The sequence below is a fragment of the Triturus cristatus genome, chromosome 9, assembly GCF_964204655.1.
Source record: "Triturus cristatus chromosome 9, aTriCri1.1, whole genome shotgun sequence".
Taxonomy (NCBI): domain Eukaryota; kingdom Metazoa; phylum Chordata; class Amphibia; order Caudata; family Salamandridae; genus Triturus; species Triturus cristatus.
The window spans coordinates 478962746-478987660 of record NC_140592.1 but is presented as its reverse complement, the minus strand read 5'-3'; positions in this window follow the sequence as shown (position 1 = coordinate 478987660).

Sequence of the window (24915 nt, the reverse complement as noted above, 5' to 3'; positions counted from 1 at the left end):
TTAGAGACTAGTTAGGTTACACAACACTGCCCTGTGCATATTACACTCCAAGGCGCATATCGCATAGCACACGCTAGTGCCTGTGCTATCTCGCGCTCTCCAATGAATCTGTCATTGCGCACAATGTATTGCATATTATATTTCACGCCCGGTTCATCTTATATCACACTTTTTGGTGCATAGTTTATACCATACACTATATCTAGTTTTCATTTTCAATCGTGCTCTCAGGACTATGTTCTATATAACACTGTGTTCACCTACCCTTTTCACGGGCATTACATTTTGCGATAGGGGGTGGAGGGTCAGGGGGTGTTTCTGCCAAGTGAGCCCGGAGTCACAGTCACAAACGTCCTCTTCTTCCTGAATAAAAGTGAGATTATGCTGCATACTTGTTCATATTTTAAGTAGTTCGCACAGACACAATGTTTTAAAAACAATAAAGTTCCTAATACCCGCCTTCTCTGAACAGTTAGCTTGCTGCCCCATCCCCTTCCTCCGTATCCTCTGTTGTGTGAATCCATGGACTAGCCTCCTCCCTCCTGCCATGCATGGTCTGATGTGCTGCCACTGCCCTCAATTTAGTATGATGTACCAGTCCACTCCTCCTGCCCTCCATTGCCCAATTCTATGCCCCATCATTGACCTCCAGCTTAAACTCTGTGCTTAGCTTGCTGCCCCTATTCTCCTTCCCCCTGCCCTCCGATGTCTTTGTGCATGCCCCTGCTCCATCCTTTTTGCCCACCATGTCCCATGGACCTGCCACTCCTATCTACTCTGAGTGTTCTGTTGAGCTGCCACTCCCCTCCCACCTGCCTAGCATTGTCAGATGACTGTAACCTGTCCCTGCCACCTCCACCCTGCCTGCCCACATGCCATGCCCCTATCCTCTTCCTCCTGTCCTACATGGTCCATTGTACTGCCACACCCTTCTGCCCTCCCTGGTCTGTTGTGCTGCAACTGCTCCTCCTGCCTGCCCCGTGTGGTCTGTTGTGAGGTCCCTTCCCCTGAACTTTCTTGTCTGTGCACAGGTCCTGACCCTCCCTTCTATCCTCCATCGTCCTTTGTGCATGCCCCTCCACCCTCCTTTTTGCCCATCATAGCCATTGTGCTGCCACTAACCCTCCCACTTGCCATGCATGGTCTTCTGTGCTGCCATGGACCCTCCCACCTTCCCTGTGTGGTCAGTTAGCTGCCCCTGACCCCCTCCCACCTTCCCTCCATGGTCTGTGTGTATGCCATCACAGTCTCACTGTTGCTCTTCATGGTGTGTCTTGCTTCTAGTGCCCATCCTGCCTGACCTCCATGGCTATCTTGCTGCTCCTGCCCTGCCCCCTTGCCCCCAGCCCTACTCCCTCCCTCCTGGCTTGTCTGTTCCATTGTAATGCCCCTGATCCGTCCCTCCTGCCCTTTATGGTCTGTTATGCTGCAGCTTTCTCTCCTGTCTGTCCATTATGGTCAGCTAGCTACCATTGCCTCTTGCCCCTCTGTTCTCTGTTGTCCATGTGCATGGTCCTGTCCCCTCCCTCTTGCTTTCTATGGATTGTTGTGCTGCACTCCCGTCCTGCATGCCCTGTGTGGTGTATTGTGCTGCTGCAAACCCTGATGCCTGCCCTGCAGGGTCAGTTTGGTGCACCTCTCCATGTCCCTCCTGTCCTCTGTTATCCAAGTCCATGTCCCTATCCCATTTCCTTCCATGATCCAATGTACCATACTTGCGAACATTTTGAACTTGGTAAGAGGGAGATTTTGAAAAAAAACTGGGGTATTGATTTTCCCCTTTGAGTTACATTGAAAAAGAGGATATTGTAGACAGGAGACAGATCAAATAAAGCCCATTTGAGCTTAAAAACATTGGACGTTTCCTGGCTGAATCGGGTCTGTTGGCATGTATGGTTGTACTACCATTGCCTCTTCCTTCTGCCCACAATGGTCTATTACATTGCCACAGCCTTGAAGGAGGGTAGATTTTGTATCACAGGGGGCCCCTGGCCCGTTCTGTCCACACCTGAAGTATGAGACCCTTGTCCTTGCCCTGCCAGCTGCATTTGTAGGCCGTATTAAATTGACCAGCGGGTCCTGTGTTGCTATATAATTATCCTGAGACATCCTTACCACTCAGCCAGCATAAAACCCCTGTGTAGGCCCTTCTGTTCAATATGTAGGCCTCTTTGTTAAATTGACCATAGCTCTGCAATTTTAGTGTATAGCAGTCTGAAGGCAGGTCTGCGAGGCCTTCTGATCCAAACTAGTAGCCCCCACCCTACCCGAGTGCTCCGTGCTCGGTATCAAAGTTCAACATCCCCCTGAAGCTGTCGACATACAGTAGGCTGCATCCTGGACTGGTACTTGCTTCCTGGGCAGGTTTCCCGCTTTTAAGGAAGTGGCAACCGCAGAGCGTCAAGTTAGGAGAACTGAGGAGATTTTATACATGAATATATTGAATTCCCGTACAATACCCATTATTTTCTGCTTGCTCTATGGAACTTACGATAAGCGATTGGCCTGAGAGACTGACCTTTTCACCCAGTCCATTGTCAGCATTAAGTGGGTAAATGACGAAATGTCTGGTAAAATCTGCAGACGAAGCTTTTGGGTAGCATACGTAGGTAGATGTAGCGTGCAAAGGAGCCCACAAAATGATATAAAAAGGGAGCACCCACAGATATCGACGGACTACCTCGCCGTCTGTATGTAGGTTAACAGGCAGTGCAGGTTTTCCCCAAGAGCTGGGAGCTCTTGTCTTCCTTTGCTTAAAATGTCTTGCTCTGCTTTGCTTGAAGTATCTTATTCTATTTTACCTATATGAAATGTCATGTTATGTTTAACCATTGTTCTCTTTACTTTTGCATTTAAAAGATTTTGTATTGTAATTGCAGGAATGCTTGCTCTAAGAGTAAACGTGAGTGTTCCTAGGTAACATTTTCCTTGGTGTAACTTGTTTCTCATGATGCATTTATAGATGTGTTTTCTCTCTCTCTCTGTCAGTACATTAATTGAGATACAGAGAATATTATGACAGCTGTATGATTATCTGGATTCTGTATTTTGTACTTTATGTCTCTATTCTGCGGTTTCTTTGAAGTTGCATCTTCTCATTAAACTGCCATTGTATTCTGCCTCCAATTCCATGTCTCATATGTCTGTTTTCTTCATTTTTGGAGCAAGCGTTCCTAGGCACCCCGGCTCAAATTAAGGTGCCCCTTTTGTCCCTGACTCACTCTCCTGCTCAGTTCTGTGGTGGCTCCCGGGGATCTGGGGACCGCCCCTAGCTTCCTTGACCCGTAATAGATCTTCCCTCCAACAGCCTCTCTTGCAAGTCCTGTATTGTTGGTTTGTTGCCCCTGCCCCCCTTTCCACTGCCCTCCATAGTCTGTTGTGCTTCCACGGCCCTTCCTGCCTGCTCAGTGTGGTTAAATTGTTGCCTTTGCACCCTCCTACCTGCCTTCAATTTTCAGAGTCCGTGCCCCTGGCCTCTGCCTCTCAACAGTATCCTAATGAACAACTAGATTGCTAACATTCTATATTTATTACAAAAGTGTGGAACGCCTGACATCATCTTGATGTAATCAAAACTGTAATACCTAGAGCATTTCCTTTAGAAATTACATATATGAGAGGGTCTTATTGGCATCAAAATTATGGTTAGTGCTCTAAAAGACTAAAATAAGGACATATTTTCTGAGTTTTCAAATAGCGACAAAGCACTTTTAAATTATTTGTTATCTTTATGTTTTTTTATCCAGTTGACCACTTGATTAAATGTTGCACTTAGGGGAGAGGATGTGGTGTTACTTCCAGAACTGCAGACTTTGCAACTGGGGAACCAGGTTGAAGTTTCTGCTTCAGCTCGACATTCTGTGATTCTGGTCAAACCACTTAGTCTCCCCATGTCTACAACCAAAATGAATTTGTTCTTGTGTGATGTAACCAATGCTCATGTAAAGCACTCCAATACCTGACAAGTCTGCACTATATAACACTGCAAAAACACAAAATAATAAGTGTTTTGCACACTTCTGTCATTGGGCTATATTTGGGCTACATCTGGGTGATTTTGGGCTACATTTGGGCTCTTTTGTCTCCGGTGGCCATCTTGGGAGATTTATTTGTTATGAAGTTTCCTAATTTCCTCATGTACTGCAGTCTCCTCAGTAGGAAATGCTTTCAGTTTTTTACTTTGATTCCATCATGAAGGTATCCAGATATGTCACACATTTGCCATTATTCTGAATGTTAGCACTCTAGTTGCTCATTAGATCACTGTAGTAAAACTACTGCACCATGGAAGTCTGCTCCTGGTATTAAAAGTGCATGTTTCAGTCTGCATGTCAGAATGTTTTAATGAAATAGAAGAGGATTTGAGAAGTCACTCAAAATGTGCCCTCATTTTCTTTCTTCAGCATTAATCATAATTTCTATGGCAAAATGAACCTCCTCATTGTGTTCCTTTTTAAATTAAATGTTTTAAGTGTTACCAGTTTATTCCAATCAAGATGGCTTCAGGTGTGCCATACTTTTGTCATAATGAAGACAGTAAGCGCTCTAGTTGTTTTTAAGAACATTCTGGGACATTCTGTCATTGGGCTATACTTGGGCTACATCTGGGTGATATTTGGGCTACATTTGGGCTCTTTTGTCTCTGGTGGCCATCTTGGGAGACTTATTTGTTATGAAGTTTCCTAATTTCCTTATTTACTGCAGTCTCCTCAGTAGGAAATACTTTCAGTTTTTTACTTTGATTCCATCAAGAAGGCATTCAGATGTGTCACACATTTGCCATAAATTCAGAATGTTAGCACTCTTTTTGCTCATTAGATCACTGTAGTAAAGCTACTGCTCACCAGGGAAAACTGCTGCTGGTATTGAAAGTGCATGTTTCAGTCTGCATGTCAGAATTTTTTAATGAAATAGAAGAGGATTTGAGAAGTCACTCAAAATGTGCCCTAATTTTTCTTTCTGCAGCACTAATCATACTTTTTATGGAAAAATGAACCCCCTCATTTTGTTCCTTTTTAAATTAAATGTTTTAAGAGTTACCACTTTAATCCAAGCAAGATGGCTTCAGGTGTGCCATACGTTTATCATAAGTAGGACTGTTAGCGCTCTAGTAGTTCTTTGGAACACTCTGGGAAGCTGCAGTAGAACACAAAGGAATCAACTGACAGTCTTTGCCCTTGTTGGATGTACATGTTTTACTGAGAATGTCAGACTTCATTCTCACATGACTGAGAAAGATAATGTGAATTTACAGAAAATAAGCTCTCAGTTTAGCCTATAGATCACCTTCCAAACCTCTGTGGTAAAAGCATGAGAAAATATTTTTCTCTCAATCATGATATCCCAGCAGAAGGCTTTTTCACATGGTGAAATCACCTTAGAACATACCACAATTCCTAAAATGAGTATGGTACCATCAACAAATGATTTATAATGTAACTAAAGTCTTAAAACCTTCTATTAACTGCAATGCTTTTTAATGAGGTGCTATCATGTATATTGGTCCCAAGATGGCTGCCAACACTTCTTGGATGAAGTGCTGACAGCCAATCAGATCTCAGGATGAGATGTGTGGTTAGGCTCCGCCCACATATATATATGCTTTTAAATGCTATTTTCTCAGGAAATACTGAACAGATTTACACCAGACCTGCAAAAGGCACTTCCTTGACCTTATGGCTACCTCTCTGCCAAATTGCAAGTAATTCTGTTCAGCCGTTCGGGCTGTAGCTGTGTCTAAAGGTCCTATGGAAAAATGCATGGGGAAAACGCGTTTTGGGACCCCCCTTTTTTCTCGGCCCCTGCTTGACGAATCCCCCCGAGACTTTCAGGGTAGGAGCGGAGCGTAGCGCCCCACCTATTTTGAAAATTTCGCGAGGATTCGTCGACCGGCGCCAAAGTTATTCCAAATAGAATGTTGCGGATTTCCTATGGAAACAGGGTCCTAACTATAACTACCTACTGGCGACCGCCAGTAGGTAATATATATATATATATATATATCTATCTATATATATATATATATATATATATATATATATATATATATATATATATATATATATATATATATATATATATATATATATATATATATATATATATATATAGATAGATATATATATATATATGTGTATTATCTACTGGCGGTCGCCAGTAGATAGTTATAGTTAGGACCGTGTTTCCATAGGCAATCCGCAACATTCTATTTGGAATAACTTTGGCGCCGGTTGACGAATCCTCACGAAATTTTCAAAATAGGTAGGGCGCTCCGCTCCGCTCCTACCCTGAAGGTCTCGGGGGGATTCGTCAAGCGGGGGCTGAGAAAAAAGGGGGGTCCCAAAACACGTTTTCCCCATGCAATTTTCCATAGGGACCGAACGGCTGAACAGAATTACTTGAAATTTGGCAGAGAGGTAGTCCTCAGCTTAGGGAAGTGCCTTTTGCAGGTCTGGTGTCAATCTGTTCAGTAGTTCCTGAGAAAATCAAAAGTAAAATCATATATATATGTGGGCGGAGCCTAATCACACATCTCATCCTGAGATCTGATTGGCTGTCAGCACATCATCCAAGAAGTGTTGGCAGCCATCTTGGGACCAATATACATGATAGCACCTCATTAAAAAGCATTGCAGTTAATAGAAGGTTTTAAGACTTTAGTTACATTATAAATCATTTGTTGATGGTACCATACTCATTTTAGGAATTGTGGTATGTTCTAAGGTGATTTCACCATGTGAAAAAGCCTTCTGCTGGGATATCATGATTGAGAGAAAAATATTTTCTCATGCTTTTCCCACAGAGGTTTGGAAGGTGATCTACAAGCTAAACTGGGAGCTTATTTTCTGTAAATTCACATTATCTTTCTCAGTCATGTGAGAATGAAGTCTGACATTCTCAGTAAAACATGTACATCCAACAAGGGCAGAGACTGTCAGTTGATTCCTTTGTGTTCTACTGCAGCTTCCCAGAGTGTTCCAAAGAACAACTAGAGCGCTAACAGTCCTACTTATGATAAACGTATGGCACACCTGAAGCCATCTTGCTTGGATTAAAGTGGTAACTCTTAAAACATTTAATTTAAAAAGGAACAAAATGAGGGGGTTCATTTTTCCATAACAAGTATGATTAGTGCTTCAGAAAGAAAAACTAGGGCACATTTTGACTTCTGAAATCCTCTTTTATTTCATTAAAAAATTCTGACATGCAGACTGAAACATGCACTTTCAATACCAGCAGCAGTTTTCCCAGGTGAGCAGTAGCTTTACTACAGTGATCTAATGAGCAAAAAGAATGCTAACATTCTGAATTTATGGCAAATGTGTGACACATCTGAATGCCTTCTTGATGGAATCAAAGTAAAAAACTGAAAGTATTTCCTACTGAGGAGACTGCAGTAAATGAGGAAATTAGGAAACTTCATAACAAATAAGTCTCCCAAGATGGCCACCAGAGACAAAAGAGCCCAAATGTAGCCCAAATATCACCCAGATGTAGCCCAAGTATAGCCCAATGACAGAATGTCCCAGAGTGTTCTTAAAAACAACTAGAGCGCTTACTGTCTTCATTATGACAAAAGTATGGCACACCTGAAGCCATCTTGATTGGAATAAACTGGTAAAACTTAAAACATTTAATTTAAAAAGGAACACAATGAGGGGGTTCATTTTGCCATAGAAATTATGATTAATGCTGAAGAAAGAAAATGAGGGCACATTTTGAGTGACTTCTCAAATCCTCTTCTATTTCATTAAAAAATTCTGACATGCAGACTGAAACATGCACTTTTAATACCAGGAGCAGACTTCCATGGTGAACAGTAGTTTTACTACAGTGATCTAGGGCCATATGTAGGTAAATTACATTTACTGATTCTTAAATACCGAATTTTACCGATTCGGTATTTATGAATCGGAAAATGTAATGTAGGTAAAAAAATACCGAATCGGTAAGTGTCGGTATTTTAGAATCGGTATTTACCGATTCGGTAATGGTAACTTGTTTCCCATTGATTCCTATGGGCCAGGAGGCCCATAGGAATCAATGGGAAGCCAGTTACCATTACCGAATCGGTAAATACCGATTCGGTAATGGGGGGAGCACAATCAAGGGTGGCAGGGTGGCACAGTGACACCCTGTTGCACCCCTGATTCCTGCATGTGTGCACATGTGGCACACATACATGCCCTAAGGGCATGTATGTCTGCCACATTGCACACTTCTAAGGGCCAAATAATGCTTTTACTAAGACATTCGTCATTTACCACCAACTTTTAGTTGGTGGTAAATAACGAATCCACACTACACCCACACACTCCCCCTACATCTCATTTCAGGATTCGGTATTTACTGAATCGGTAAAATTACCGATTCGGTAATTTTACCGATTCGGTAAATTACCGAATCCTGAAATGATCCCCCTACATAGCAAAAGCCTAAATACCGGTCGGTAACGGTATATTTACCGAAAATCGTTCGTTACCGACCGGTATTAGGCTTCCTACATATGGCCCCTAATGAGCAACTAGAGTGCTAATTTTCTGAAATTATGGCACATGTGTGACATATCTGAATACCTTCATGATGGAATCAAAGTAAAAAACTGAAAGCATTTCCTACTGAGGAGACTGCAGTACATGAGGAAATTAGGAAACTTCATAACAAATAAATCTCCCAAGATGGCCACCGGAGACAAAAGAGCCCAAATGTAGCCCAAAATCACCCAGATGTAGCCCAAATATAGCCCAATGACAGAAGTGTGCAAAACCCTTATTATTTTGTGTTTTTGCAGTGTTATATAGTGCAGACTTGTCAGGTATTGGAGTGCTTTACATGAGCATTGGTTACATCACACAAGAACAAATTCATTTTGGTTGTAGACATGGGGAGACTAAGTGATTTGACCAGAATCACAGAATGTCGAGCTGAAGCAGAAACTCCAACCTGGTTCCCCAGTTGCAAAGTCTGCAGTTCTGGAAGTAACACCACATCCTCTCCCCTAAGTGCAACATTTAATCAAGTGGTCAACTGGATAAAAAAAACATAAAGATAACAAATAATTTAAAAGTGCTTTGTCGCTATTTGAAAAATCAGAAAATATGTCCTTATTTTAGTCTTTTAGAGCACTAACCATAATTTTGATGCCAATAAGACCCTCTCATATATGTAATTTCTAAAGGAAATGCTCTAGGTATTACAGTTTTGATTACATCAAGATGACGTCAGGCGTTCCACACTTTTGTAATAAATATAGAATGTTAGCAATCTAGTTGTTCATTAGGATACTGTTGAGAGGCAGAGGCCAGGGGCACGGACTCTGAAAATTGAAGGCAGGTAGGAGGGTGCAAAGGCAACAATTTAACCACACTGAGCAGGCAGGAAGGGCCATGGCAGCACAACAGACTATGGAGGGCAGTGGAAAGGGGGACAGGGGCAACAAACCAACAATACAGGACTTGCAAGAGAGGCTGTGGCAATGTAAGAGACCATTGTGGGCAGAAGGAAGAGGCAATGGTAGTACAACCATACATGCCAACAGACCCGATTCAGCCAGGAAATGTCCAATGTTTTTAAGCTCAAATGGGCTTTATTTGATCTGTCTCCTGTCTACAATCTCCTCTTTTTCAATGTAACTCAAAGGGGAAAATCAATACCCCAGTTTTTTTCAAAATCTCCCTCTTACCAAGTTCAAAATATTCGCAAGTATGGTACATTGGATCATGGAAGGAAATGGGGTAGGGACATGGACTTGGATAACAGAGGACAGGAGGGACATGGAGAGGTGCACCAAACTGACCCTGCAGGGCAGGCATCAGGGTTTGCAGCAGCACAATACACCACACAGGGCATGCGGGACGGGAGTGCAGCACAACAATCCATAGAAAGCAAGAGGGAGGGGACAGGACCATGCACATGGACAACAGAGAACAGAGTGGCAAGAGGCAATGGTAGCTAGCTGACCATAATGGACAGACAGGAGAGAAAGCTGCAGCATAACAGACCATAAAGGGCAGGAGGGACGGATCAGGGGCATTACAATGGAACAGACAAGCCAGGAGGGAGGGAGTAGGGGTCTGCACATGTAAACAGAGGGCTGGAGGCAAGGGGGCAGGGCAGGAGCAGCAAGATAGCCATGGAGGTCAGGCAGGATGGGCACTAGAAGCAAGACACACCATGAAGAGCAACAGTGAGACTGTGATGGCATACACAAAGACCATGGAGGGAAGGTGGGAGGGGGTCAGGGGCAGCTAACTGACCACACAGGGAAGGTGGGAGGGGCCATGGCAGCACAGAAGACCATGCATGGCAAGTGGGAGGGTTAGTGGTAGCACAAAGGCTATGATGGGCAAGAAGGAGGGTGCAGGGGCATGCACAAAGGACGATGGAGGATAGAAGGGAGGGTCAGGACCTGTGCACAGACAAGAAAGTTCAGGGGAAGGGGCCTCACAACAGACCGCACGGGGCAGGCAGGAGGAGCAGTTGCAACACAACAGACCAGGGAGGGCAGAAGGGTGTGGCAGTACAATGGACCATGTAGGACAGGACGAAGAGGATAGGGGCATAGCATGTGGACAGGCAGGGTGGAGGTGGCAGGGACAGGTTACAGTCATCTGACAATGCTAGGCAGGTGGGAGGGGAGTGGCAGCTCAACAGAAGACTCAGTGTAGATAGGAGTGGCAGGTCCATGGAACATGGTGGGCAAAAAGGATGGAGCAGGGGCATGCACAAAGACATCGGAGGGCAGGGGGAAGGAGAATAGGGGCAGCAAGCTAAGCACAGAGTTTAAGCAGGAGGTCAATGATGGGGCATAGAACTGGGCAATGGAGGGCAGGAGGAGGGGACTGGTACATCATACTAAATTGAGGGCAGTGGCAGCACATCAGACCATGCATGGCAGGAGGGAGGAGGCTAGTCCATGGATTCACACAACAGAGGATAGGGAGGAGGGGGATGGGGCAGCAAGCTAACTGTTCAGAGAAGGCGGGTATTAGGAACTTTATTGTTTTTAAAACGTGTGTCTGTGCGAACTACTTAAAATATGAACAAGTATGCAGCATAATCTCACTTTTATTCAGGAAGAAGAGGACGTTTGTGACTGTGACTCCGGGCTCACTTGGCAGAAACACCCCCTGACCCTCCACCCCCTATTGCAAAATGTAATGCCCGTGAAAAGGGTAGGTGAACACAGTGTTATATAGAACATAGTCCTGAGAGCACGATTGAAAATGAAAACTAGATATAGTGTATGGTATAAACTATGCACCAAAAAGTGTGATATAAGATGAACCGGGCGTGAAATATAATATGCAATACATTGTGCGCAATGACAGATTCATTGGAGAGCGCGAGATAGCACAGGCACTAGCGCGCGCTATGCGATGTGCGCCTTGGAGTGTAATATGCACAGGGCAGTGTTGTGTAACCTAACTAGTCTCTAAAGTTGTAATATAAAATATGTGCTGGGGAGTGTAACGTTGCATATGCACTGTGACAAAGATATGGATCCCAGATTGTAATATGTATGGCATAGCACTGTGCGTTATAACATAGGCATCGAGGAAGGCACGTTAGATGGGGCAATATAACCCGTGCGAAGACAAGTGTGGCATGACATATTCACGGGGTGGTGTTACAGTGCACATGGGCTAGAGAGTGTCATAGCATATGCACTAGCTGGTGGAATACAACACAGAGGTGTGTGGCACTCGGCAGGCAATGGTGGGTGTAACACAGCATTAGGCTCTTCCAGGAGCGCGCTGTGACTCTCAAGTGATGTTCGTCCCCTTTCCATAGAGTAAAATAAAAAGTATTACACATCCGGCAGTGGATGTGTGTTTTATTAACCGTGAGGGGGGTTTCTTACATAGTTTTGGTCGAATTTTTGTCGAATCCCCTTTGAATGGCCTGGTGTGCATGTGTATTAAATGTGCCCGTCAATAGCTACCCATGTTTGTATAAATAAACGACAAGGGTGTCTACCGGGATTAGGCACGGTAGGGCATCAGACATGTCAGAGCTTCACTAGTGGTGTAAATACATTCCACGTGGATTCATTGTATGCATAGTCGCCTTTTAATGAATATCACTCAAATCGTCATGGTGATAGGTACGTACGGTTTGTCCAGCATGTCCTAGGTGTGTCTATAAATATATATTTTTTAAAAATAATAAAAAACAGTGGCCGGCCCTGGGGATTGGGGTCAAAAAAATATAATTAGGAGACAGGCCCTGGGGGATGGGGTCATCAGGGCCAATAAATTAGAATAAGAAGGGGAACCACACAGCCCCCCTTCTTAAAAAATTAAAATAAATAAAAGGCTGGCATCGTGCCGGAGGCCACGCCCCCTCCTTGCAGCACTCTGCAAACGCGCCCCCTGGTGAGTTGTAAGTTGGGGAATTAATTCCTCTTCAATACTGAGGGTCCCTGAGGGCCAACTAGCCCAACAGGCATATCCAGTATGTGCCAGGGAGCTGCGCTGCAGACAGGTGTTCTGAGGCCAAGCCCCTTTTTACACCTCTCTGCAACGCAGCTCTGTGGCGCTTACTGGAGGTACCTAGTGGTCTAGTTTGACCCTAGGGACCCTTAGGATTCAAGGGGACTTAATCTCTCAACTTAGAACAGCCACAGGGCGTGTTTACACAGTGATGAAGGGAGGGGACGGAGCCTGAGGTGACGTGTGCAAACACGCACTATGGCACGTTTTAAATTGGGGATATAATTTCCCTTCAATACTGAGGGCCCCTGGAGGCTAACTAGCCTACCAAGTGCTTCCAGTAAGCGCCACTGAGCTGCATTGCAGAGAGGTGGTCTAGGCTGTGCCACTTTTTACACCTCTCTGCAACGCAGCTCTGTGGCACTTACTGGAGGTACCTAGTGGGCTAGTTGGACCCTAGGGACCCTCAGGACTCAAATGAACTTAATCTCCCAACTAAAAACGGACACAGGGCGTGTTTACACAGTAGTGAAGGGAGGGGACGGGGCCTGAGTTAACGTGTGCAAAAACGCCCTGTGGCCTGTTTTAAGAGGTAGTTTTAATCCCCCTGCCCTATTATATACTAGGGGCTTACAGAGGAGGTCATGCTAATCACAGGGGGACCCCAACGCATAATGTTCCCTAGTGTATGTAGGTGTTTTCACTGTATTCTAAGTGTCTTTTAACATAGCACTGGCTCTAGGACTGGTTAGTCAGACTCAGTTACCACCAGTATCCATCTGAAAAAGTTGAGGGTACAGGATGATTTTGCAACAAGGATTCTTTCTGCTCTTCTTTTTGTTCTTTCTGCACGTTATCCTTCTTCCTGCACTTTTCTTCGTCTTTGAGGACTTCTGTTGCTTCTTTCTGCACTTCTTTTTTTTCTTTCTGTGCATTTTTTCCTTTTTCTTCACATGTCCTATCTCTGTAGGCATAGTTAGAAATTAGCATTTAAAAAACCTTTGAAATTCACAGAAAAAACCATAGGTTTCAGGCACGTTATAGTTAGGAATTAGCATTTAAAAAACCTCAGAAATTGACTGAAAAAACCATAGGTTTCAGGGGTGTTATAGTTAGCTGGACTTTTCACTTGTACAAAACCATTGAAATTCCCCCGTTATAGTTAGTTCAGCTAACTATAACTCGCGCGCCCGCAATGCACTGCTGATGACGTCACATATTACATCACTCATGACATGGTCAGTGACATCACTCATGACATCACTGATGACATCTCAAATGACATCACTGATGACATCACTGATGACATCATCCTTGTGATAGAGTGGCAGACCTCCTCTCACCCTAATATAACCTTTGATACACACATTCAAAAATAGAGACTAACATTTTCAAAACAATGAACATACCAATACCAGTTACAACAACCTCTTCAGTAATTCTAAGATCCACATACACATCCACTCATTCACCAACAGCCCTATACAGTCACTCATACATGTACTCACTCATCATATGTACTCATACACCTATACATCCTGTTACACAATGCCACTCATCCATAGAGTTACTCACACACATAGTCACTCATGCTAATAAAGAATCAAACATACATTTACTTGCATATACAGTTATACACACACCACCACACTTACTTCTACGGAAACTTGCACATACTTAGTCTTTTAAACAATCACTTATAGAAACACATACTTATTCATACAGGAACTCTTTCAATCTCTCACTCTCACATATACTCACTTATATACACCAATAGTCACATATACTAGTTTAAAACATATGTAGTTACTCATAAAGACATTATTGAGACAGTCATTCACTCACTAACACACCCATACACACTCATCCACCCATACAGTCCTGCACACATGCTGTCTTCAACACATACAAACAGTGAGTCACTCATTCATGCACCTATGCACTACGTAATACCCCCCACCGAACCATGCAGACACTCAGACTGATACTCAAAAAACCAACTAATAACCTATATAGACACCCATGTAGCTACTCACCAACCCATGCAGCCACTTATACACAAAGTGAGAGACTGATACAGATATTTACATATTTAAACATTACTCACTAAGCCATGTATTCACTATGATACACTTAATCAGTCAGTTACACAATCAATTGTTCAAAAACAAATCATCCATTTAGACACTTATATACCCATTTATTCTTCCATCGACCTTGAGATATACATATATAAAACATATTTAATTTTCAGAAAAACAGACATTCACTGGATGATGTCATCAGTGATGTCATTTGAGATGTCATCAGTGATGTCATGAGTGATGTCACTGACCATGTCATGAGTGATGTAATATGTGACGTCATCAGCAGTGCATTGCGGGCGCGCGAGTTATAGTTAGCTGAACTAACTATAACGGGGGAATTTCAATGGTTTTGTACAAGTGAAAAGTCCAGCTAACTATAACACCCCTGAAACCTATGGTTTCTTCAGTGAATTTCTGAGGTTTTTTAAATGCTAATTCCTAACTATAACGTGCCTGAAACCTATGGTTTTTTCTGTGAATATATATATATATATATGTATGCTCCTTTGCCTTGTCCCAGAAAATTGAGCTGCACTCGCACACAGAACCAAAGGTGGCAAGCCTTTATTTAAGAGTACAAGCGGCATGCTGCAAGCAATTTCAATCAGACAGCCATAGACGCGACTTGCCTGACGCGTTTCGAGGGTGTGTCCCTCTTCTTCAGAGGCAATCGCGGCTGCAGGAGTGCTCCGGTTCCGGTCCCAACATGCCATTATCACGCCCCCAGATGGGCGGGTTAAATGTCCCAAGGCATTCTGGGACTTGCAGTCCCGGTAAATTAAACCACTGATGGTGCACAAATGTTCTGTCCCTTTAAAGCCCACAGATGGGCCACCGCCCACAGAGTCCGCTTTAATCCCTGGTCTGTGCTCCACAACAACGGCTTGGCATATATCCTGCCGTGTGGCCCACTCTCTTCACGGGGTGGTGCTGCTCGACGGCCGGACCGCCGCCAAAAATGTATGCTCCTTTGCCTTGTCCCAGAAAATTGAGCTGCACTCGCACACAGAACCAAAGGTGGCAAGCCTTTATTTAAGAGTACATTTCAATCAGACAGCCATAGATGCGACCTGCCTGACGCGTTTCGAGGGTGTGTCCCTCTTCCTCAGAGGCAATCGCGGCTGCAGGAGTGCTCCGGTTCCGGTCCCAACATGCCATTATCACGCCCCCAGATGGGCGGGTCAAATGTCCCAAGGCGTTCTGGGACTTGCAGTCCCGGTAAATTAAACCACTGATGGTGCAGAAATGTTCTGTCCCTTTCAAGCCCACAGATGGGCCACCGCCCACAGAGTCCGCTTTAATCCCTGGTCTGTGCTCCACAACAACGGCTTGGCATATATCCTGCCGTGTGGCCCCCTCTCTTCACAGGGTGGTGCTGCTCGACGGCCGGACCGCCGCCAAAAATGTATGCTCCTTTGCCTTGTCCCAGAAAATTGAGCTGCACTCGCACATAGAACCAAAGGTGGCAAGCCTTTATTTAAGAGTACAAGCGGCATGCTGCAATCAATTTCAATCAGACAGCCATAGACGCGACCTGCCTGACGCGTTTCGAGGGTGTGTCCCTCTTCTTCAGAGGCAATCGCGGCTGCAGGAGTGCTCCGGTTCCGGTCCCAACATGCCATTATCACGCCCCCAGATGGGCGGGTCAAATGTCCCAAGGCATTCTGGGACTTGCAGTCCCGGTAAATTAAACCACTGATGGTGCACAAATGTTCTGTCCCTTTCAAGCCCACAGATGGGCCACTGCCCACAGAGTCCGCTTTAATCCCTGGTCTGTGCTCCACAACAACGGCTTGGCATATATCCTGCCGTGTGGCCCCCTCTCTTCACGGGGTGGTGCTGCTCGACGGCCGGACCGCCGCCAAAAATGTATGCTCCTTTGCCTTGTCCCAGAAAATTGAGCTGCACTCGCACACAGAACCAAAGGTGGCAAGCCTTTATTTAAGAGTTCATTTCAATCAGACAGCCATAGATGCGACCTGCCTGACGCGTTTCGAGGGTGTGTCCCTCTTCCTCAGAGGCAATCGCGGCTGCAGGAGTGCTCCGGTTCCGGTCCCAACATGCCATTATCACGCCCCCAGATGGGCGGGTCAAATGTCCCAAGGCGTTCTGGGACTTGCAGTCCCGGTAAATTAAACCACTGATGGTGCAGAAATGTTCTGTCCCTTTCAAGCCCACAGATGGGCCACCGCCCACAGAGTCCGCTTTAATCCCTGGTCTGTGCTCCACAACAACGGCTTGGCATATATCCTGCCGTGTGGCCCCCTCTCTTCACAGGGTGGTGCTGCTCGACGGCCGGACCGCCGCCAAAAATGTATGCTCCTTTGCCTTGTCCCAGAAAATTGAGCTGCACTCGCACATAGAACCAAAGGTGGCAAGCCTTTATTTAAGAGTACAAGCGGCATGCTGCAATCAATTTCAATCAGACAGCCATAGACGCGACCTGCCTGACGCGTTTCGAGGGTGTGTCCCTCTTCTTCAGAGGCAATCGCGGCTGCAGGAGTGCTCCGGTTCCGGTCCCAACATGCCATTATCACGCCCCCAGATGGGCGGGTCAAATGTCCCAAGGCATTCTGGGACTTGCAGTCCCGGTAAATTAAACCACTGATGGTGCACAAATGTTCTGTCCCTTTCAAGCCCACAGATGGGCCACTGCCCACAGAGTCCGCTTTAATCCCTGGTCTGTGCTCCACAACAACGGCTTGGCATATATCCTGCCGTGTGGCCCCCTCTCTTCACGGGGTGGTGCTGCTCGACGGCCGGACCGCCGCCAAAAATGTATGCTCCTTTGCCTTGTCCCAGAAAATTGAGCTGCACTCGCACACAGAACCAAAGGTGGCAAGCCTTTATTTAAGAGTACAAGCGGCATGCTGCAAGCAATTTCAATCAGACAGCCATAGACGCGACCTGCCTGACGCGTTTCGAGGGTGTGTCCCTCTTCTTCAGAGGCAATCGCGGCTCCAGTCCACCAGCCGGCACGCCGAGGGTGCCGCTCTCCTTAAGGTAGGTTACGGATACAATCCCAAGAACAAGGAGTTTTCTGGACCCATCAACTGCAATCAATAGAGCGCACTCTTGGAGCAATAATAATTTCAAATATTTATTCCACAAATGCCAGGATGACAGACGCGTTTCGGCAGGGTCGCCTTCCTCAGTGTCAGCAAGAAAAAATCATTCAGGTGTTACTTAAATAAAGTTGTAACAATACAAAACAGGAAATCAGTGACAGCGAAAGTGGGAGAGTGTGTATCCCTCAGAGCAGTAACTGTGGCAGCCATCTTGAAGCGTTGTTGGCAATACAATGGTGGTCACAGGCAAAATTACATACCAATGCATTACATTTCCCAAGTGCTTATGATCCACCGATAAGACCGTTTTATATACTGCCCTGTATGGGCAATACTGCATCTCACAACAGTTGTCCCCTGATTGGGCAAGGACAACTCCTACGACCATCTATTGTTCTGCTCAGGCTTATAATTAACGTATATGAATCCACATTTCTTCCTCATTATTTAGTCCTTTCAGGGCCATGCTTTGCAATTGAATTATGTACCTCCAATATGCACTTCCCAAAAATACTGTCAGATTTAAAGAAACGCCAATTCCTTCGAAGGATTTGGTATAGTTCTGATGCCTTCTCAGTGTAGCCCATGATCAATCTTACATGGTTATTTTCTTGAGTCTGTTTCTTTTTGTCATAGCATGTACCTTCTTTGTCTGTAACTAGTTGACTTTGGGGTATGGCATCACTTCTACTCTCTGCTTTGTCTAGTATTCCTTTGCAGTAACCCCTTTTGAGAAATCTTCGCCTAGCCTTTAACTTGGCTACACTGTATTCATTGGGTGTGGAACAATTTCTTTTTATTTTCAAAAACTCTCCAAATGGGATATTGTCAATCACACTTTGTGGGTGACAGCTCTCTGTGTGAAGGATCGAGTTACCTGCAGTTGGTTTGCAGTAGAGAGTAGTGTGTAGTGTATTATCTTCAACATACACTCTGTGGTCTAAATAGACCACCTGTTGCTTGTTAATACAGCTTGTAAACTTCAGATTTAGATTATTGTTTAGTGCCCTTATATAGTTTTCTGTCTCTTGGTGGGTACCCCTCCATATGATAAATAAATCATCTATATAGTGTGCCTATAGTGCCACACTCTCCATTCACTTTTCGTTTTCACCCGCCCAGGCCACATGCTTCTCACACCAGCCAACAAAAAGATTTGTATAACTGGGGGCGAAGCACGTGCCCATAGCTGTACCCTGTTTTTGCAGGTAAAGTTGTCCTGAAAATGTGAAAATGTTATTATTTAGACAAAATTCAATCAGTTCCAGTAACAGCTGGTTATGTTCTTGGTATTTCAAAGGCCTCTTTCTCAGGAAGAATCTTATGGCTTTCAAGCCATTCTCATGCAGGTATAGAGACTGGTGATGTCTAATGTGATTAGTAGCATGTCGTTTCCCATTGTATCCCTTCGATGAGCCGGAGAAAGTCTTTGGTGTCTCTAATGTATTAGCTCAAATCTTTCACCATCGGTGCAAGAAAATACTCTATATACATACAGGTATTCTCCAGCAGACTGTTCTTAGAGGACACTATTGGGCGTCCAAGAGGGAACTGCATATCCTTGTGTACCTTTGGCAGGTGATAAAAAAATCGGTAATTCAGGGTATTTGCAGTTCAGGAATCTGTAATCTTCTAACTCTAGAACGTCTTTGTCTTTCTATTTATTCAGGAGTTCATTAAAGATAGAAATGCTGACTTCATGCTCCTTCCTGGTAATGGGAGTGAGACATTCCCCCAACGAAAGTTGTTTAAGAGCTTCCTTCAGATATTGGTCTTTGTTGACTATCACTACGTTTCCCCCCTTATTCCAGGGATTTATTATTATGGAATCCTCCTCTTTTAAATTCATGATAATCTCCCATTGATCTTTCGAGATGTTCCTTTTATTTGTATTGAAACTCTCTTCTTGCAGTTCTTTCAATTCCTCAATCACTGTTTCTTGGAAAGTGGCTATTCCATCATGTGGAGATCGTGGAATTAATCTAGATTTCACCCTCGGGTTACTTCCACAGCTCTTCTGGGCTATACCTGTTTCCTCTAGCATGCGTGCTGTGCCTTCTTCCATTTCTTCTTGGATGTTTGAGACTTCATCCAATTCATATAGGGTCCGTAGGGTTTCCACATCTGTTCCTACTAAGAGATTAATCAATTCACTTGTGTCTGTGTTACTATTGTCTTTCTTTTTGGGATTCTGTAGGTGTATTTTCATTAATTTCAGCTTTTGAATGAATTTATATAGGTCAATGCGTGTTTGCATATAGTTAAACTGTGCAGTTGGGCAGAAGGTTATGCCCAATTCCAGTACTTTTGTTTTTTTCTCTGTCAAAGTTCTATTTGTCAAGTTTAGCACTGTCTATTTTGTTTCCTCTATTTCCACCTTGCTCCCCGTTTGCTGTGTGTAATTATCAGTGTTGGGCGGTCCCCCCTTTCTTTTGGTTTCCCCTTCTTGTCTTCCTTCTTTTTTCTTCTTGGGGGATGCGTTTTCTGTGCTGTTCGTTGACGGGTTTCCCTTATCAGCTCGTACTCCTAAAAAAAAGTTGGTTTGCTCCTGATATCGCCCACCTTCTCACTGGACGATTGTTCACCCTCTGAATATTCCACCTCTGAGTCAGAAGTTTCACGTTGTGTCTCTTCTGGGCGATTTGTCAGTTTCAGTTGCTTTCTAGGTCCATCGAATTTTTTCACAATGGTGAGGATACGTCCTGATTCGTAATCCTGTTCGTCTCTCAGAAACTTTGTTTGTTTCCTATGCCTTATTGATGCTTCATAGTCAATCAGGCGTTTTTTCTTCTGTTGCTTCAATTGCTCACTCCTGTTAACATCCTTATCAGCGCTAATCAGTTGCTCCTCTCTCTTAATCTCCTCCAAGAGCTTCGCCCGACCACTCCATGCGTATTTGATCAATTTCCTGACCATCCCCTTTGTCACTTCGGTTGTATACTCATCCCATTCCTGTAGTAGTGCCGGATCCAGGTTCTCATAAGATGGTACACTGTAGATTCTCAAGCCTCGTGGGATGCGGCCAACGTCTAGATATTTTTGCAGACTTGTCGCTTCCCACCACTTCCTTATCTCCTTCTCGTACACCTTTTCGAGATTGCCATACAAAGTTTTGAGTGTGTTAGAAGTGGTCTTGCCCCCCATGCTTTCCTTCGATATATCGTGTCCGCCCTGTTTATTTTTACTAAAAATGTTTGACGCTGCCTCCTCCCTTTCAGAGTCACTGAACATGTTCCAAAAACTGCTGTGTGGAAAGTGTAATCCTTTTAAATATATATATATATATATCAAACAGAGTCCTGGCTCCCCACAGATTACTACTGCAGCCAATCAGGTATGGACCACTCCACGTTTTTTGAGTTCCAATAATACTTTAATCAGGCAAAGTTTCTCCAATAAAACAGGTAGTCATGGCAATTGCCGTCCATGACACGTTACGACCGCTACATCGCGGTCTTGATCACATGACGTTGTGCGTTATTTGAACTCTTTTTATACCATTTACTAATCACTCATGCGCATTTGAGTAAGCAAACACAGAAAACAAACTACAACAACCAACTTTCATTGACAATCTAATCATAGCAACATAAAGATAAAATAACACCACAAATAACAAATTACTCTAGACGTGCCAAATTCTCCAATTCCTCCTTATCTCAACCAGTTCTTTTATATTGTATTAAAAAAATCGCTGTCTACACATAATATGTTTTTTGTTTGGACAACAACAACATCTATATCAGTCCTCATGGTACTAGCATAATGTAGAATTGTCTTCTTGTTGCTACCAAGTTAAACAGAAAGTCAGGTGACAGTATATTAATTTAAAAAAAGGATGTCATGAGTATTTGTGGTTGTTGCAATCATAGAATTAATAATTTTTAAGCCTGTTTACTCATTATTTAACCTAATTTACCTATATACACATTTAAAAGTGCCTTGTACATAGCATTGCATTTACTCTGTGCTAAGTGCTTAAAAAAGTGCTGTTGTGCAATAAAGTGATTATGCAAGAATCTGAACAACAGAATGCCACCATGAAGCCTCATGTATATTAATAACGTGGCAGTGCACATTGTAAAAAATACTATGCATAAAAAGTTAAAGTGTTAAAGTGCTAATGCAAGGTACAATAAGAAGAGATAAGATATCACAGTTCAATTTATGTCATCAAACAGAAGATAAAAGGTGCAACCTAAATAACCTGGAATGTCTTCATACCTGCCCTGTCTGATTATTATGGGGAATGACCAGTCAAATAAGTATAACGAGTCCTTGGATGGTGCTATTTGATGGTTAGTTCTAAAAATATTGCAGTGCAAATGATCATGCACTATTATAGAAAGTTGTGCAAATCCTCACTAGTGTTCAACCCGTTCGGCATTTTAGTATCAAGTTCTAATATAAACTGCAATTCCACCTGTCGCAAAACTTTCTCCCTGTTGCACCCTCTTCTGGATGTGGGAACTGCCCCAATTACAAAGTATTTGAGTTCCCTTATGTTATTCTGGTGCACCAATTTAAAATGCCTGACCACCGGGTAATTTGGGTTGAAATACACCACCGCGCTCAAGTGCTGTAGGGTCCTGTTGTAAACTTGGAGTTTGGTGCTCCCTACGTATTTGAGCCCACAAGGGCACTCTAACATGTATACTGCATAATCAGTTCGGCAGGTGTATTGACCTCTGATCTTCACGGATTTGGTACTGAATGCAGTCATGTATTCGCTCACGTTGACCCCAAATTTGCAAATTTGGCACGAGCAGCATTTAAAAAATCCAGTCTTGGTTGATAACCAAGTGAGTGCTGGGGTAACCTCAGGACTGCTCCTCACTAGTGCATCTCTCATAGAGGGGGAACGTCTGAATGTTAACAACGTTTTTTCTGGGAGAATCTGATTGAGTGTTACATCAGTTAACACTATGGGCCATTGTGTGTTAATGATTTGTCTGATTTGCGGTTCCTGCTTGCTATATGCAGTAATCATTCTGATTTCTCATGGTGTCTCCCCTAAATTCGACACTGGATTGCTAATAGGTCCACTAATAACCTTTTTGGCAAATAGACTGGCCTCTCTTGTCTGGGCATTCGCTTTTTGGATGGCATTTTGTAGGTCATCATTTATATCCCCAGGACCCACGAGCAATGAATCTCTCAGTTGCTTCTCTCTGGCGCTGTATAAGATCGTATAAGATGCAGATTATATATATATATTGACGTAAATCGGATCCCAAGGGGACTGAGGATTATGACGGCCCCTAGTTATGAAAACCCTAACTCCGACCTCATGAAAGAATGGGCTGAGAGTAATCTTGAGTCTTCACGGAGACTGGTACTAATTCTCATTAAGTACGCAGACATCGACCGGGCACAATTGCTCAAAGAGATTGCTGAAATAAATGAGGAATTAGACAAAATTGAGCTAATGGAGGAAAAAAAAAACTGATTAATAACATGACGCTGAGACTCAAGAAAGAGGAGGCAAAAATCATGGAAAGGAAGGCATTCAAATTTCAAAGGGACCGCAACGATTACAAGCTGGGGCAAATTTTTACATTTCCCAAGAAATATGACGCCTTACAAGTTTCCAAATATAGAGCCACGGAAAATCCTAAAGTACCCAATAGAAACAAGAACACTGCTGAAACATCTCAATCTGACATGAGTTCAATGGGGGCAGTGATTCGGACTCTGAGTTGCGCAGTATGGGGGAAAATGTCCAAATACCGAAACCATCACCAGGGGAAGAGATTCATTTTTTATGCCACGAAAGAAGGCCAACTCTCCACCCAAGACCTCAAAGAAACAACAGCGAAAGTTTGCCAACTACAAGTGGAGGCAGAGGAGTAAAGCCAGCAGTAGGCACTCAAAATTACAACAAGGAGAGGGGAAGGGGACAGTGCACAACTCCTCTCGCGTTGGGTGCGCGACTCCCAAAACAATTTGAAAGAAGTAAGGACAGAATTTGATACAAACAGAACTATTGTAAACCTAACGCAAGTGAAATTAACAAATGATGAAGAAAAGATCTTGAAGTTAGGTCGTTCGTTTGCCCCAGAAATAGACTTTGATTACGCTTCCACCAGACCGGATATTTATAAAGCTGTTAGAGAATTAAAATTGAGGCAATTCCACGCGTTAAATAAAATCCATACTGAGGTGAGAGATAGGGGAGAAGCCAGTGGCTTGACACAATCAGATGCCCCCATCCTCTTAGAGATGCAGGAACTATGGGAGACAGAGGGTGCTGGATATGATGAACCTTATCAGCAATGCAATACACCAACAGGTGATACCATATGCCCACGACAAACCACACTGTTGACACCTTACAAACCTGTATCTACATTTAACCCTATAACACCCCGGAATGCATTGGATGTCTTCCATGAAAATGTCACAGCTCAAATCAAAAAACTGCACAAGGAAACTCAAATTAAGCGGCGTAAATACAGCAGTCAGAATCAACAATATGAGGCCCTTCTCCAGAAATTGAAATCAGAGAAGAACTTGATTATAAGGAGCAGTGACAAAGGAGGAAACATTGTACTCTTGACACGTGAGGAATACGACAGGGAGGCATACTCTCAACTTAATGACAGAGAATGTTACTCACGGACCACACCTATGGCTATGAAGGAAGCCCATAAAGATTATTACAAAAAATTGATGACATGGAAAAACAAACTACTGATCACTGAGGATGAATACAAATTTCTGAAAAAGGACAATCCGGTAACCCCATCCATATACTGTATCCCCAAAATCCATAAAGACATTAACAAAGAGTGTATGACGTCAGTAGGCAGCTGGATGGCCCAGAACTGCCTCAAGCTGAACACTTCCAAAACTGAGGTGGTGATTTTGGGAAATGACCCTAATTTCTGGAAACCAGTCTGGTGGCCAGATACTATGGGACCGTTACCTCTTCCTAGTAAGAAAGTGAAAAACTTGGGAATCATCATTGATAATAAAATTTCCCGCATACTTTGCAGTCCTGTAAAAAGATCTTGCCCCTCCTACCCAAAGAATCCCAAAGGATAGTTATATCAGCCCTGGCACTCTCTAGATTAGATTATTGTAACAGCCGCTACCAAAATATTCAGGAGGGACTACTGAAAAGACTACAATTATTGCAGAATGCGGCAGCTAGGCTGGTCTCTGGCATTCCCAAATATGCTTCCATCTCAGCGGAGATCAAAAGGCTTCACTGGCTGCCGGTAAAGAAACGACTTTTGTTCAAATCTATGTGTATTACACATAGAGCCTTACAAAGTATTGGTCCTTCCCATCTGAGAAATCATATTCAATGGTATTCACCCG